Here is a 7,538-nt window from a genome sequence, read left to right as displayed (position 1 = left end):
TGCCTTGTATTCTTGGTGTTTGGGGGGGTGGGCAACGGGGGAGGGGCTTCTAGTGTCCTGGCCCCATTGCTGGACCCCCTGATAGTATTTTTGGCCACTGTGTGACACAGAGTGTTGGACTGGATGGGTCCTTGGCCTGATCCAACATTGGCGCCTCTTATGGTAAAGGTAAAGGTTTCCTTGCTCGAAAGCCAGTCGAATCCGCCACTAGGGTTGCGGTGCTCATCTCCGTTTCAAAGCCGAAGAGCCAGCGCTGTCCGAAGATGTTTCCGTGGTCATGTGGCCGGCATGAATTCCTCTTGATCGTTTTTCTTCTTCCTCGCCCCCCCCCAGTGCTCTTTTTGAGGGGCTGCTTTTCTCTTTGCCCCCCCCTTCCTTGGATACACCCCTTGTCTTCTTCCTCCCTCTCCCAATTCCGTCGCACTTGTCCTTCGGTCCTCTGTCCTGTGTCTCTTTGCCCCCCATCCCAGTTAAGAGACTCCCCCAGTCCCCTTCCCGCTTGTTGGCTGCATCTTCTGGCATCCTTGTAAAACTTCAATCTGTCACTTCCCTTTGCTTCTTCTCTCCACCTTGGTGTCATGTTTCATGTGTGTCTCTTCTCTCCCTGTTTTGACCAGGGCCATGGCTGGGGGGGGTGGTCTGTCTTCTCTCACAGTTATCTCAACCTCAAGTACTTATTTTAGGTGCTGTGGTCCCTTCTGTTGGCTTATTAGTGGTCCATATGGCCAGATTGCCTCATCTTGCCAGCTGACCACTCCACATCCTGGTCTCCCCCACCACTTTGCCCAGATGGCACATGACTTGCCTGTGAGCATAATATCTCGCAGCCCCTTCACAGTATCTCTTTGTTGAGCTCCCTCATTCTCTTGGAGTCGTTTTTGTCCTTGTTCTGCACTATCCTGTAACCTTTTGCTGCTGCTTTTCTCCTTGCGTATCTTTCTTCTGAACATACTTCTGTTTAGCTCTCCTGCCCATTGCCAGGAGGCTGAGAGGCACAAAGTGGTGTGTGTTGTGCTTTAGGATGCCTCTGTCTCTCAGAATTTGTTTCCACTCATTCAGAATGACTGAATAGGTGTGCGCTTAGGCACCTGGGGGGAGTGTATCTTGGTAAGTGTGGAGGGGAGTCGATGGGGTTTGATCTGTCGCTGAAGACTTAAGAGCAATTTTTCTTTGTGACTCCTTGCACACTTTTAGCAAGTGTTAGAGGTTGGGGTAAATGTTTTTTTTTTCACATCCCAGAAGAAAACCTTTGGATATTTTTCTTGAAATCAGGTGCAGTTTTTAAAAGTGTGTGTGGACTCATTTTTAATTGGACCCATTAAACCAGATGGGTTTCCTTTAAAGATTCTTTACTGCAAAATCAGATCCATTCTAGCTGTATTGTTTAATTGTGTTGGTTTAAATTCTGTGGAGCTTGAAAGGATGTAATTGCTACTTGAATTTGTTTGAAATCATATAATTAAAGGTTGTAACCTTGGTAAAATCATCCCCTTTTGTTAAATCTTTTACAGCATTTTGGTACTTTGCATTTTTGTGGGTTTTTTTGTCTGGTGTTTATTGTGAAAATCAGTGTGGCATAGTTAACAATGCAGCAAAATGGTTATTGAAGCACAATAGACAATCAGTATGAAGTTTGGTATTTTTGGAACAGTTAACATGGTGTGAACGTAATCCAAGAGTGCCTTATTTTGTTTAAACAACTTGATTGAGTCTCGTAATCTTAAACTGAAATTTTCCAGAGAGCTGAAAGTCTCAGGTTTTATCTTAATTTATAGAATTCCAAGGCTTTATATTGGATAAAACAAAGGATCTGGTTCTTTTGCAGCAAATGTTTTTAGATGTTTTGTAAACAAGCAGAATACGGGGTTGGGTGGGGAATATATATATATATATATATATATACTTGCATCCCTTCCTTGGAATGGGTGACTTTAAACTAAAGCTGTGAGGTTTGCCAACCGTCCAGTTAACCTGCGTTGGACAAAGGACCGAAATGGCTATTCTGATGCAGAAGGGTTTTTTAAAATAGAAATCCTCCATTGTGTTGAAAAGCCCAGACACTGACATAATTGTGGTTCAAAGTTCCTCGGGATAATGCTCCTACTGTGTGTGGCTAAGCAAATGCTATTTGCTCGCCGGCTGACTAGCTCGCATCTGGGAGTCGAGCATCATGCCAAGGGATGAGGGTGTCCCTTATCAGTACCATTGTAGCTGCATGCTTGATGCTCTGTTTGCTGTCCTTATTGAAGGAAAGCGTGCGCCTTGTTTCCTTTTGTCACGCTTTGGCAGAGGCTTGGGCGAGAAGAGCAAACCTTTTCTTCTTGCTCAACAAATAAACCAGGCTAAACTTTTTTTGCCAAGCATTTTCTGTTGTCATGGCAACTGTGCACAGGTGATCACAGTGGTTCATTCCTCCAAGAGGAGAGTGATGGGGGGATTCCGCTGGAATTTTGTTGGCTTTAATCCTGACGCAGCAAGCCGTTCTTAAAGGGCAACCTTCCGCTTAATGCAAAGGCTTGGTCTGATCTTTGAAAGGATGCTTGTGCCACTAATTCATTCTTTTCAGATTAACCGTGTGGAGAGGGAGATAGAAATAAATTAAGACAATGGAAGAAAATACATTCAATAAGAGAACCGATAAAGAAGGAAGTGTTTTCTAACGTGTGAGATTTTTTGTTTTTGTTACGATGCAATATGTTTGAGGCTAAAGATGGATAGCTTGAAGTTAATGTCTTGCCATGTTTCCATGTGTTGCATTGTTGTTCTGAAGATCGCAAAGACAAAAATTTTCTGTAGAAGAACTGCAGTTGCTGTAAACTCAATGCATGACACACCAGTGGATCCCAATACCTGTTGGGTGAAATCTGGAGAGAGTCAACTGTGCTCAAGTCAGAACTGTGAAAATCCAAGCCACTTGGATGTCCGGAGACAACTAAAATATTTGGTATGGATGCCACTTAAAGCACTTTTCAGCTCTTCTTTTTGTTGTTGCTGTGATTAAATCTTTTTAAAAGTTGTAAAGAGCCAGTTTGGTGTAGTGGTTAAGTATGCGGGCTCTAATCTGGGAGAACCGGGTTTGATTCCCCACTCCTCCACTTGCACCTGGCTGCATGACCTTGGGCAAGCCATGGTTCTGATAAGTGCTGTTCTTGAAAAAGTGCAGTTTCTGTCAGAGCTCTCTCAGCCCCACCTACCTCCCAGGGTGTCTGTTGTGGGGAGGGGAAGGGAAAGGAGATTGTAAGCCGCTCTGAGACATCTGTGGGTAGTGAAGGGCGGGGTATAAATCCAATCTCCTCCTCTTCTTCTTCTTCTTGTTATTGGTTCTGTTTGTACTTGGGCTCTATAAACAATATACGGGATCATTGTGGACTATACAAAGTACAATAGAAAATAAACCACACCATGTACAAACTCAAATAACACAAAACTCTCTACTTCTAATAATCTCTACAAAAATTGTGTTTTTAAATATTGTATAAATCTTACAAGATATATTATCTGTTACAAAATCAAGTCTCCTAATATATCAATGAAGAACTCTTGGTGTTTTGTGGTATACTTTAATCAAGAAACAGTACATATGATATGACTGAATAGAAACAAGACTTATTGAACATAAAGATTCATGACATGGTGGAAAACATTTCTTTGAATTGAGTTTTGTACTGATGGTGTAATAATTTATTCAATGATATGTTTGGAGACTTGATTTTGTAATAGATAATATATTTTGTAAGATTTGTATAATGATAAACACAAATTTTGAAGAGATTAGAAGTAGAGAATTCTGTGTTGCTTGAGTTTGTACGTGGTGTGGTTTATTTTCTATTCTTCTTTGTACTTAGTCTGTAGCAGCAAAATAATATGGACTGCCCACTTGGAATGCTCTTAAAGATGTCTTTTGTTTGCTGTAGCATAAACAAGCTTTAACCTCTGATTACCCATTTCTTACCTGGCTGTCTCATAATTCAGGAAGTTTCAGTTCTGTGCCTGTTTTTTGGGAGGGTGTCCCACGGACTCACTGGGCCCAGTTCCAGAGGAAAGATGTTTAGGATTGGGCTGTGTGTACTTGCTTATTCGATGGAGGAAGCCTTCAGAGTTCTGTAGCTACAAGGCCTGGACTTCAGCGAAGGCAGGGTTGTGTCATTTTAGTAATTCTCAGGGATGGTGGTGGTGGGTGGAGGTCAGTGGATTGAGCCCCAGATGCAGTGAATTTGGCAGATGTGTTGCAGGCTGCAATTTATGGGAAATGTTTAGAGCTGAAGACAAAACAAAATTCTGTAGCTGAAGACAAAACAAGCTTCCCCCGAAGAAATAAAGGACTCTTGTAATCCTTTATAAGGCCCAGATATGGAACAAGCCACATACATAGAGCTCTTTTGGAAAGGAAAATTCCAGTGACCATTTGGGCTTTTTTCAAAGGAGCCTGTGATAATTAACTCTTCTACATGTGGCCTACAGCATATGTGTTGCTGTACCCCGTGGGCTGTGCTTCCTAAAAAGTAAGGCAGGACTGTGGCCGCTGTAGACCGGTCTTTAAAATAGTGCGTGCCATTTGCAGAGGAGGCCACCATCTTTCTTCCTTGGAAAAGTGATGATTTTTAGTCCTGCTTTGCCATATGTGATATGTCCTATATGTAGGTTTCAAATTAGTTTATCAGAATTATTTATCCATTTCTAGTCCAACTTCCTTGCTGAAACTCAAGGCGGATAAGAACTAAAGACAATGCAGTAGGTAATGTACAATACAAAGAACCCACAAAATTAGAGGACAACTAATACAGACAGTAAAGCAACATTAGAAGGTTGGAGAACAGTGTAGTGAAACATCGTTTTTGACACAGCTGGTTAAGGCTGGATGACAAAATTAGAAGAGGGTGTTCGAAAGAATCACATAATATACAGAATGGACTGCCTGAAATCTCACAAACATTAACTGCATTCGTTTCAACTTCACGTTATGCAGGTGCCCTCCTGAACTGTTCAGTTTGGTGTAGCGGTTAAGTGCGCGGACTCTAACCTGGGAGAACCGGGTTTGATCCCCCACTCCTCCACTTGCACCTGCTGGATGACCTTGGGCAAGCCATAGTTCTGGCACAGCTGTTCTTGAAAAAGAGCAGTTTCTGTCAGAGCTCTCTCAGCCTCACCTACCTCACAGGGTGTCTGTTGTGGGGAGGGAAGGGAAGGGAAAGGAGATTGTAAGCCGTTCTGAGTGAAAGGTGGGTTATAAATCCAATCTCTTTTCTTCTTCTTAACATTCTGCACAACAGTAGGAATGTGGGAACCTTGCTGACTACAAAAAGAAGTAGATGGTACAAATACAGCGGCTTGTGGTCGTACTATCTCAGTCCCTGCTTTCAGAGCCTCCCCTGTATCATTTGCACTTCACTAGCTTGTTAGAATCCCCTAAAGATGACCAACTGGGCTAATGCTTTACACGCACACACACAATATCATTGGTGTGCTTCACAACTGCCAGCAGATTTGGGAGACATGGGAAGCTTGGCGGCTGACTACCTTTGATGGTTCAGTTGCTTGGATCACATTCAGCCTTTGTTGGAGTCTAATTGCTGAGAACAGGCGCGTCCTTCTCCCTGTTGCTGCTGACACTGTTAATATGCGAATTGAGAAGAACTTCTGCAAAACTGGTTTCTGCAGCCTCCAGTCAAACATCTGCTTCAGACACACAAAAATTTTGAGCCGTCTTTATGTGGCCTGTTGGGGTTGATTGTGCGTGGATTGAACAAGGTTTCCCCTTTTGAGACAAAAAAATCTGGGTGTGAATTGAGAGCAGAGCAGAAGAGTTTGGTGTTTTGTAAAACTTAGCCTTCCGTTTACTAGCTAGATCCCCCTCAGTAATTTGGCATTTTAGGCACTAAAATTGTCTCTCAGGTTTGTAGTTGGATAGGGACCAGGAGTAAGCAGGAATAGAATTTATTTTAACACCAGCGTAGATGCCATAGGGGTGTGTTCTGTCCTTGGTGTTTCTTCATATCTAAGGTTTTTCTTATTGAGTTTATTAGTCCACGAACACACATTCATTATCCATCTTATTGATATACTCATTTTCCATTTTTAACAATCATAATAACCAAACAAAATAAAGAGAGATTCACCTGAGGTTACTATTCCAACAACCTAAAATTTTTACTCTCATTTAATCCCCCTTCTTTTTATATGCCCCTATCTTAAAAGGTAAAGGTGAAGGTTCCCTTGCTCGAAAGCCAGTCAAGTCCGACTCTAGGGTTGCGGTGCTCATCTCCGTTTCAAAGTTGAAAGTTAAAATAAATAAAAAAAATAAAACACCAAGGTGCATTGAACGCTGTTACCTTCCCTCTGAAGTGGTACCTCTTTATCTACTTGCAATTTCTTTCGAACTGCTAGGTTGGCAGGAGCTGGAACTAGAGACGGGAGCTCACTCCATCATGCGGCACCCAGATCTCGAACCGCTGAACTACCGACCTTCCACAGCCTGTAGTTCAGCGTCTTAACCACTTGAGCCACCGCTTAACCACTCCTGTCTTACTCATTTATAATTCCTGTCCAACTTCCCCATAGCTTATAGTTAATCTTAATACAACTCTTAATCTACAGTTCATTTCTACCTCAATTACTACTATTTTTCTCCATCTTCTTCTGTACCTGAAAAGAAAAGTTGTCCTTGGTGTTCCTTATATGTGTGCAATACATACCAATGGGGCAGACAGGGATGGACTTGTGGGAGGATCTCATTGCTCCTCCCCCACTTTCCCCGCCCTTTCCTGAAACCCTCCATAACTGCTCCCCTTGCCCTGCTTCCTTCTTTCCTTCCCACCCACCAGCCAACCCATCTTTGTGTGTGCTTCCTCGTCAGCATTCCCTCCTCTAGCCGCCTCTCCGGGAGAGAACTCTAGCTGGGCCCAGTTGCGCAGTGGGAAATCTGCAAGGACTTCTGGAGGGCACCTCACTTTCCTGTTCCCCGTCCCCCACACTCTTTCCCTCCTCCTGGCAGTCCCCATGTCCCCAACATTCCTCATTTCCTTCTCACCCATCCACTAACCTACCTTTTATCTGCCCTCTATCTTCAGCTATTTTAATTGTTTTTTTCATTTATACACCACCGTTCACCACTATGGGGACCCAAAGCTGCATATGTCATTCTCCTCTCCTCCTTTTTTAACCTCACAACAACCCTGTGAGGTAGGTTAGACTGACCCAAAGTCTCCCAGTGAACTTCCATGACACAGTGGGAATTTGAACCTTGGTCTCCCAGATCCTAGCCTGAATCTCTAACCTCTAGTTCATACTGGCTATTGTTGGGTCCCTACAGGTCTCCAGGTGGTTGCTGCCAGTCTTCCATCAAAGGCCAAAACAAACCTGGAAAGGGCCCTGGTCCCTCCTCCTGCCTTTTAGTGACAGAAACCAAGACTGGAAGGCTGACAATACTGTTACAATTGCCTAGCAATGGCTGCTTATGAAATTCATTTCTTAAAAATTACAAGCACTCCTATAATTTTGGATGAGTTTTTTTGGTTTTTTTTTTTTTTAAGATTTCAGGG

At 43.0% G+C, this 7,538-nt stretch overlaps 1 protein-coding gene across 1 annotated transcript in view; it reads left to right on the top strand.

Moving 5' to 3' along the window:
• BCL7A (B-cell CLL/lymphoma 7A) overlaps positions 1-7,538 on the top strand; it is a 37,075-nt gene that overhangs the window by 713 nt on the left and 28,824 nt on the right. The gene's annotated exons all lie outside the window — the stretch shown is intronic.

Source organism: Gekko japonicus, unplaced genomic scaffold, assembly GCF_001447785.1.
Source record: "Gekko japonicus isolate JY-2015 unplaced genomic scaffold, Gekko_japonicus_V1.1 scaffold64, whole genome shotgun sequence".
Classification (NCBI taxonomy): domain Eukaryota; kingdom Metazoa; phylum Chordata; class Lepidosauria; order Squamata; family Gekkonidae; genus Gekko; species Gekko japonicus.
Note: the sequence above shows the minus strand (reverse complement) of the source record. Positions and strands in the feature narration are given on the sequence as shown.